The sequence below is a fragment of the Nyctereutes procyonoides genome, unplaced genomic scaffold, assembly GCF_905146905.1.
Source record: "Nyctereutes procyonoides isolate TBG_1078 unplaced genomic scaffold, NYPRO_anot_genome, whole genome shotgun sequence".
Taxonomy (NCBI): Eukaryota; Metazoa; Chordata; class Mammalia; order Carnivora; family Canidae; genus Nyctereutes; species Nyctereutes procyonoides.
In genome coordinates, this window is record NW_026575049.1 from 38,664,375 (window position 1) to 38,672,410 (window position 8,036).

The 8,036-nt window shown below is 51.1% G+C and overlaps 1 protein-coding gene across 4 annotated transcripts in view; it reads right to left on the bottom strand.

Moving 5' to 3' along the window:
• Positions 1 to 7,820, bottom strand: part of NCK2 (NCK adaptor protein 2) — a 149,969-nt gene extending 142,149 nt beyond the window's left edge. The window contains exons 1-2 of one of the 4 annotated variants that reach the window (XM_055328101.1): positions 7,644 to 7,820; positions 6,608 to 6,745 (exon numbers count right to left, since the gene is read on the bottom strand). The gene's annotated coding sequence lies outside the window, so the exon portion shown is untranslated. Of the gene's footprint in view, positions 1 to 6,607; positions 6,746 to 7,032; positions 7,052 to 7,643 lie in introns of those variants that run through there. The other 3 variants (XM_055328096.1, XM_055328098.1, XM_055328099.1) reach the window with 3 other exon arrangements.
• Between the last annotated feature and the right edge of the window lie 216 nt (positions 7,821 to 8,036).

Sequence of the window (8,036 nt, forward strand, 5' to 3'; positions counted from 1 at the left end):
CTACTCCTGCCAGAACAGGCTCCATACAGAGCTGGCCCCAGGAGAAACACTTGACAGCAAATCTAAGCCTGTGAATTCAAAGCAGCTGCCCAAGGTGTATTCCATCCCAAACCACTGTGTTCCCGAGTCCTGGAACAGACATACAGACGCCTCCCCCAACAGAGACGCCAGACTCTTGGTTCTACCTCAGTTCTATGTGCTCTGGGAGAAGGCTACCCAACAGTCCTAAGGGTCTCCCAAAAACAGAAGGGTAAGTTAAGAATCTCACTTGAAGTGGCAACCAACATCAATGCTCCCATAGGAAGCCTGTAACAGAAGCCTTCTGGAAATCCAGACTGATGCCCAACCTGGCCTATTCTCATGATCCAAGCAGTGGATTTTCAAAGCCATGTGGGGATTCTTTAAGACCTGCACAGACATGGGATCCCTGGGTGGCGCAGCGGTTTAGCGCCTGCCTTTGGCCCAGGGCGCGATCCTGGAGACCCGGGATCGAATCCCACGTCGGGCTCCCGGTGCATGGAGCCTGCTTCTCCCTCTGCCTGTGTCTCTGCCTCTCTCCCTCTCTCTCTGTGTGACTATCATAAATAAATAAAAATTTAAAAAAAAAAAAAAAAAAAAGACCTGCACAGACAGCATAAAAGCACCAAAGAAAAGGGTTTTTTGGTATGTTGGGCTCTAGGGCTTCAAGCACCTCCCTCCCTCCCTTCTCTTTATGACACAGGAACTCACTGAGCAGCAGCTAACAACGGCCTCCCAAAAGGTATCCAACAATACAAGGTCTTAGGCCCTAGGTGGAAGAGCAAGAAAATCCTCAGTCCTCCTTCCTCAGTCCCCACGGTGGTAGAAACTGGGTGAGGACCCGCCACACAGCCACTTAGGAAGGGGCCAGTTGAGCAGACCTGCACAACAGGGCCTACAGGCAGGCTGGCAGGCTACTCTCGAATTACAATGCTGTTACTACCCAAGAGAGAAACCTTCTCACTCTCCTGGTGTCATAGAGCAAAGTCCTTGGCAGTGGTTCTCAATATGTGGTGCCCATCCCAACACACGTAACCTGGGAACTCAGCAGAAGTGGGCGTCCTCACTCCAGACTTCCACAGTGGGTCCAGCCATTTGAGTTTTAAGGTAAGCCCTCCAGGGATGCTGATGCCCACCTGAGGAGCACTGGCCTACAGAACACAGCAAGGAGAGACTGAGAGGAGAAGCAAGGCCAAGAACCAAGGCCATCATCAGTAATGCTCCCCTGTGACGCCACACAGCTAGCCTTCCAGGACCATGTGAGCGGCTCTAACTACTAAATCTGTCCTTCCCAAGCTCAGGGCTTCCTCCATTGCTTGGCTGCTAAAAGAAGTTCCAGAAGTTCCATTGCTGCCCAAGCTCCACTCTTTATTGATGGTTGTCCATCAATGTTTCTCAAATATTTGCCTAATAAAAGTTTATGGTTCTGTTTATCTATTTTCAGATACATCTTAATGAAGAGACGTGGCCTAGGTTCATGGATGAGAGCAGACTCAGAAGTGAGAAAGTCTGACTCTGAGTTCCAGATCTGCCACATGCTAGCTATGGAACACGTAGGCAAGGTAACCTGCTATTTCTCCGAACTCTTATCAGTAAGGACAAAAACAGGAAGTATCTACACTTAATTTTTGAGAGGATTCAATGTGTTACTACTTTGTATGAAGTGCTTAGAACAGTAATTATAATATGTGATTTTGTAAGTCTTAATGATAAACTCATGATCACTACAGAAAATATTTTAGCTTTTGTACTTATAAATCAAGTACTTAACATACATCAGTATTATGTTAAATACTAATACCCAAAAGTTATTTTAAATTGGTAATTTAACCTCTAGAATCCAAAACACATCTTAAAATCTTAGTAAATGTCCAAAGTATTTTAATTACATGTAATCGAATGTGATTTTTATACTCTAAAACTGAGTGCATGAAATATTATATTACTGTCTGTAACTACACAGATCATATCTGTCCCACTAAGGAATAATAATAATTGCCATTACTATTATTCTAAATTGTTTCCACTCAGTCTTTTTAGCTATCTCAACTCTGGAAACTACAGAATAAATGAAGCTGACATCATAAAAAGTATATCAACCTGCATTCTGCAATAAGGCAGCCACTAGCCTCACAGGGCTCCTGGACACTTGCAAGAAAAAAAGGAACGTGATGGGCTCGGGGCGGGGGGGCAGGGAGAAACAGTGAAGGAGCTCCATCATGCAGACCCACCCATGCCACAGTAAGGACTTGGGACACTGATCTGATGTGGACCACAGCCAGTCTGGAATGTAATAGCACAGTGAGCTGGTCGGATTGGCAAGGGTGGTCAAACAGGTATTCTGAGAGTCCATGAAGACGAGGAAATCAAGTATCGCAGAGCTAAGCGATCTTTTGGAGGCAAAATCACTAAGTTCGGGATATGAGAGAAAGGGAGAATTCAGGGATGATCAAGTGAGTCAATGATGGGGATAAACTGAGAAGGCAGGCAGGTTAGGAGATGGTGACATTAAGATGTCAGCTTGTGGCATTCAAGAGTTTTAGGCAGGCATGATGGGTAAGAAGTTGGATAATTCATATAAAAGATAGACTAAATGAATAAATGAATGAACCATACAGATTTGGAGCTAGAGGGCTGCCCATCCCACAGACATCCCCCTAATCATCTTACCTAATCATCTTTCACAACCCAAACTGGCCTAAGTCATGGCCACAGAGAATGCATACAGAGCTCAGGGTGGACCTTACCAGACTCTGTCCTGTATGAGTACTAAAGGGACCCTTGCTCACATCGCAGAGACCACAGGGTCACAGTAACAGCAGACCCAGAGTGGATGGCCTTCCCTCCCACTTTGCTCTTCACCCAGGGCCAGGAAACACTTTCTTTGCCATACAAAACCCAGTGGGCGCTTTCCCTGTATCTGATATTTTATCATGACCCTAATCCAAAAAAAACCTACCTACACTGAGGAGAAGCATCCATAAATGCATCAAGTCAGCACTGATTTCTCTCCTTAATCATCCTACCTAGAACCCAATCAGCATCTGGAAGCTCAGTGCCAAGGATCCTTCCCCATTTTGAGGCTGTATGACAACTAATGAGCTGCCATCCCCTCCTTACCTCTGCCCTCTAACCATCTTTGGCAGGTGTCCTCAAATAAGCAGTTGCTAGATCTGGGTGAAGGAAGCAAAAGGACTTCCTACAACAATCAGCCTTGTTTCTGAACACAGAGTTACACACTGGTATGAACTGAACTCCCCCTCCCCCCCAATATGTTGAAGCTCTAACCCCCAATGTGACTGTATTTGGAGACAGAGCTTTTAAGGAAGTAATTAAGAGTCAGTGAGGTCATAAGGATGGGGCCAAAATCCCACAGGACTGGTGACCTTGTAAGAAGAGGAAAAGCCACCAGAGTCTCTGCAGGCATAAAAGAGGGGACACACAAGGACACAGCGAGAAGGTGCCCTTCTATAAGCCGGGACGAGAGACTCACCAAGACCTGAATCTGCCAGCACTCTGATCTTGGACTTTCCAGTTTCTAGAACTGTGGGAAAGAAATTTCTGCTTTACGGACTGTGCGGTACCGTTACAGCATCCAGAGCAGACTGATACACATAGTAAGCAAGAGTAAGCACCCTGTTGCAGGCTTCCACAGCCATGCCAGCTCCTGGCAATGAGGCAAAGACAAAAGTTCACGGAAACTGCTCACCGAAATGGTCTCCTCTGAAACGGCTCATCTTCAAAGAGTCAACTCACACCAAGAATCTGCTCCCAACCACTATTTGTTCACATCTGCAAATGGCAAAGGGATCCACGGCTGCGCTACATGCCTGTGGATCAGGAGCCTCACAAAAACGTCGATGCAGCACCTTCTGGTGTTCCTTATCTACCTCCTGCTTAGCAGGGCCACAGGGCTCAGATGGCAAGGACTTACCTCAATTTCAAGCTCTGGTCTCCTCACACAGAATAAGGACTAGAGCCCATTTTACCTTGCTATTTTTTCAAATATTAAATAGGACAGCACTGGTGGAAAGCAAACTGTAAACTATAAATTAATGCACAAGTATTAATATCGATTATTTTTATCTGACTAATGGCACTTTGGATCTTCACTAACCACTAACCAGCCGAGCTATCAAGAGGAAACTGCAGTATTTAAATTGTGAATATACTTGAAGTTTCTTCCCTTAAAAACATTAAATATGAAGGGGATGAAAGAGTAAGGTGGTGCTAACGAACTAACTAAGCCAGGGTAACAAATGCTTTGCCCCAAGTTTCCAGTTGGTGTTGACACCCACAATCTACTGAAAAGTACTATGTAGAGCCAAGCCACCAGGTGGTTTATGCAACTGGATTTGTTTTTTGTTTTGCTTTTTGTTTGTTTTGTTAAGTTTAGCTTCAGGACTATAAATGATTCATGTGATTGAGAATTTACTCAAGAGAGAGGCCATCAGACCACATTTGCCCATTATCTGGACATCCTAGGGACAACATCTTCCACCATGTCACAGGTTCTGAGCAGAATGTACAAAGATTCTGGAGAGCTTCTATTATATCTCAGTGGGAACCTAGACCCCTAATAACTCAATAGGCTCAGAACTCAGCATTCACGTGTTCAGTAAGAATTTACGGCAAACCACGTGTTTAAGATACAAACACAGAAACCACAGGGCAGATTGTGACACGTAAGTGTGCGCGCGCGTGCGCATGAGAGGGAGAGAGTGTGCGTGTGTTGGGGGGGTGATATAACTTGCTAATGTTGATTACACCTTCAGAAGTATACACACGTTTGGATCTGTTCAACGTAAAATGTAGGAAACGAAAGAACAGTCTAATTGTTAAAACTGTGTTACTAAAGTGACCTAAAGAAATTGGAAACTATTTTTACTTTAGCTGCATACTTTTGAGAACCGGTTAGAGGGCTGTCTTGGCCTCCTTCTAAGTCACCTGAATTCAAGCACTGAACATACATGACAGCATTTTTAGCTTAGGCCCTTTGAAAGTATGTCATGAAGGGTTTCCATCACTCATCTGAGAAAAGAGAAACAATTTGGAAGTGCCATTTGCTATCCCTCTGGACGGGAAAACTAATTCCCTAAGCCTCTGGGGTGAGTGGTGGGGAGTTTCCAGTTCATTTGTGAAATAAAGTTCAGCTTACTAGTTTTCCCGAACATTGTCCACTGCCCTCCCCTGCAGATCCAGCAATTTTCAGCTCCTTAGCTAGCCAGCCTCGTTCTGAATGATGGAGAACCCTCTCTCCCAAGCACACGCTGCTGCAAGTCAGTCTGGGCAGTTAGAAGCATGTGTATCCCGGAGAGCAAAACAGCCTCATTTAGCCAGGGCAAATTAAGCTAATGCAACTTATCAAGTAAAGGACTCCAGGTTATTCCAGGCAATCAGGGAGTCTTTGGGGTATTTCAAAAGGTTATCTAGTTTGCGCACACGCAAAGAAGATTTCCGGTGTATTTAATATGGATGATAGTGCCTTTCTCAAATACTGTGTACATAAGATCGGCTGTCAGTTGGAAAACCTCAATAATCCCCCAATGCAAATGACAGGGCAGGGTCACAGATATCAGGGATGAAGAGATGTAACCACGGACCACGTCATAAAGCAAAACCCAAAGCCTGGAAACTGAGCACAGCTATTAGAAATGCATCTTACGCAAGCCCCACCCACTTAAAAAGGGCCAGTTTCGGGGCGCCTGGCTGGCTCTGTCCAAGGAGCATGGGACTTTTGATCTCAGCGTTGTGAGTTCTAGCCCCACACTGGGTGTGGAGATTACTTACAAACAGAATCTTTGAAAAAAAATCAACCAATCAATCAATCAATCGGGGCCAGCTTTTCCACGAGTGGGCAGAAGTGGGTGATAGAGCACTCAGTTCTACGGGTGGCAGTTTGCCACCCAATTTCATCCACAGTTCCCATGATCAATACCGTTGTGTGTTTAGGTAACAGCTGAGAAGCTCCGAGCTGAGCCCAGGTGAGGCCTATCGGAGAGGAAAGGGAGCCAAACACCTCCACAAGCTCCCGGCTGCTTAAAGTTTTCAATTTCAGCCTCCAAGTAGCTGCAGCCAGAAGACCACAAACATCCGGTCTTTTCCTGCCATCCAAAGTGCGTCTAAGCAACCTCAAGAGGAGAGATAATTAAGGGAGGATTTTCCCATGTTGGTCACTGCTTCACTAGCCTGGTTAGCACCCATTTCTCGGGAAATCCCTGTTCCAAACACCTAAAAACCTCCATCAACAGCCTCACCTCCCCAGCCAGTCAAGCCCATCTCTTCTCTGGCGTCCGCTGGCGACCATTCTTTTTATAAAACGCCGCACATGCCTGAATCCTGTTCACTCACCCACCCACCCAGGAACGCCTGGTAGGTGCGTTAAGAGAGTGTTCAGAAGCAAAGTTTAGATCTGTTTTGATAAGTTATAGTAGCCCTGGTTAATTTCATTTTCAGTCGTTTTAAGACTTGCAGAGCAGGGCTGCTAAGGATATACCAGCAGTGGTATGAAACACACCCGAATTACTCTCATTCCTACCCAAATCCCTTTCCAGAAGCCAGGGCCTGAACCAGGGAGGGCCTCTCCTACCTGCAGGTCTGGGGCTAGGCCGTGGCCGCTGGCCTCCGTGGTTCAGTTTCTGTTTGGTTCAACGGAAGGAGGGGGCCCAGCGCTGGGGCCTGCTCATCCCCTTATACAGACACAAAGTTGGCAGATTCAGCCTTAAACCTGTTGGCAAAATAAACGAAAACAAATAAAGGGGAAACTGCCAACCGCAATTGTCTGAAGTGACAGAGGCCTACCGTCCCCGTCCCTGAAGCCCTTACAAAGCTAGTTAAGAGTCAGGTGCCGGGTGTTCAGCGGCCGCCGCCCCCCGCATCCCCGCAGGCCCTCCAAGGCGATCGTTACTGTCCACGCACGAAAGCGTTTCTGCAAAGTGGACGCCTCCACGCAACGCCACACTCGGTGCGCTCACGGGGGAGGTGCCTTCAGTGCCTTAAAACCCAGCCACACACCGGTTTCTCGCAGAACCACTTGGTGGTTAGATCGCCCCGAACGAACACACCGAGAGGGCAGAGCGTCGTGAGAAACTTTCTTTCAGGTGGCGGGAGGTCCTGCCCGTCCGGGACGCGGCGCGGAGCCCGGCGCCGCCCCCGCGCCCCCGCGCCCCGGCGAGGGCCTCCCCCACGCGGCGTGACAGCAGCTTTGTGCGGGGTCACGAGAGTTGCCATAAACACAGCAAGTTCTCGGGCCTCCCGCGGCCTCCCGCGGCCTCCCGCGGCCCCGCGAGCCGCGGCGCTTCCTCCCGGGGCCGCTCGTCCCCGCGCCCCCGCAGGCCGGGCCCCCGCCCCCGCGCGCCCCGGGTCCCCGGTCCCGGCAGCGCCGCCCTGCCCCCGCGCCCCCGCGCCCCCGCCCGGCCCGGTCCGCACAGGGGGGCCCGGAAGGCGGGCGCGGAGGTGCGGAGCCGGGAGCGGGGGGGCAGGCCGCGGCGGGGCCCAGGGCGGCGCGGGGCGCCCAGGGCACGGCCCCCGCCCCCCGCCCCCGGGCGCGCGCCGCCCCCCGCGCGGCCCAACTTGGCGGCCCCCGCCCCGCCCCGCGCCCGCCCGCCCGCCCGCCCGCGCCTTACCTCCTGCGCCGCCCGCCGAGGCGGAGGGCAGCGGCGCGGGTCCCGGGGCGGCGGCCGCACCGCGCCCGCCCAGGCGCCGCTCTTTGTCTGCGCCGCTCCCTCCTCCCGCCGCGCGGCGGACGCTGCCGGCCCGGGCGGACCCCACCGCCGCCGCCGCCGCCACCGCCGCGACCTCCCGCCGCGACCTCCCGCCGCCCGCCGCCCGCCGCCCGCTCGGCCGCGCGGCTCCGGCCTGACGATCCCGGCGGCGGCGGCGGCGGCGACCCTCCCCCGGCGCTGCGCCCGCCCCTCCGCGCGCTTCCTCCTCCTCCTCCTCGCGCCGCTCCTCCCCGGCCGCGCGCGACCCCGCCCAGGGCCGGCCCGGGCCGAGGGGGGCGGGGGCCCGGCTCCCAC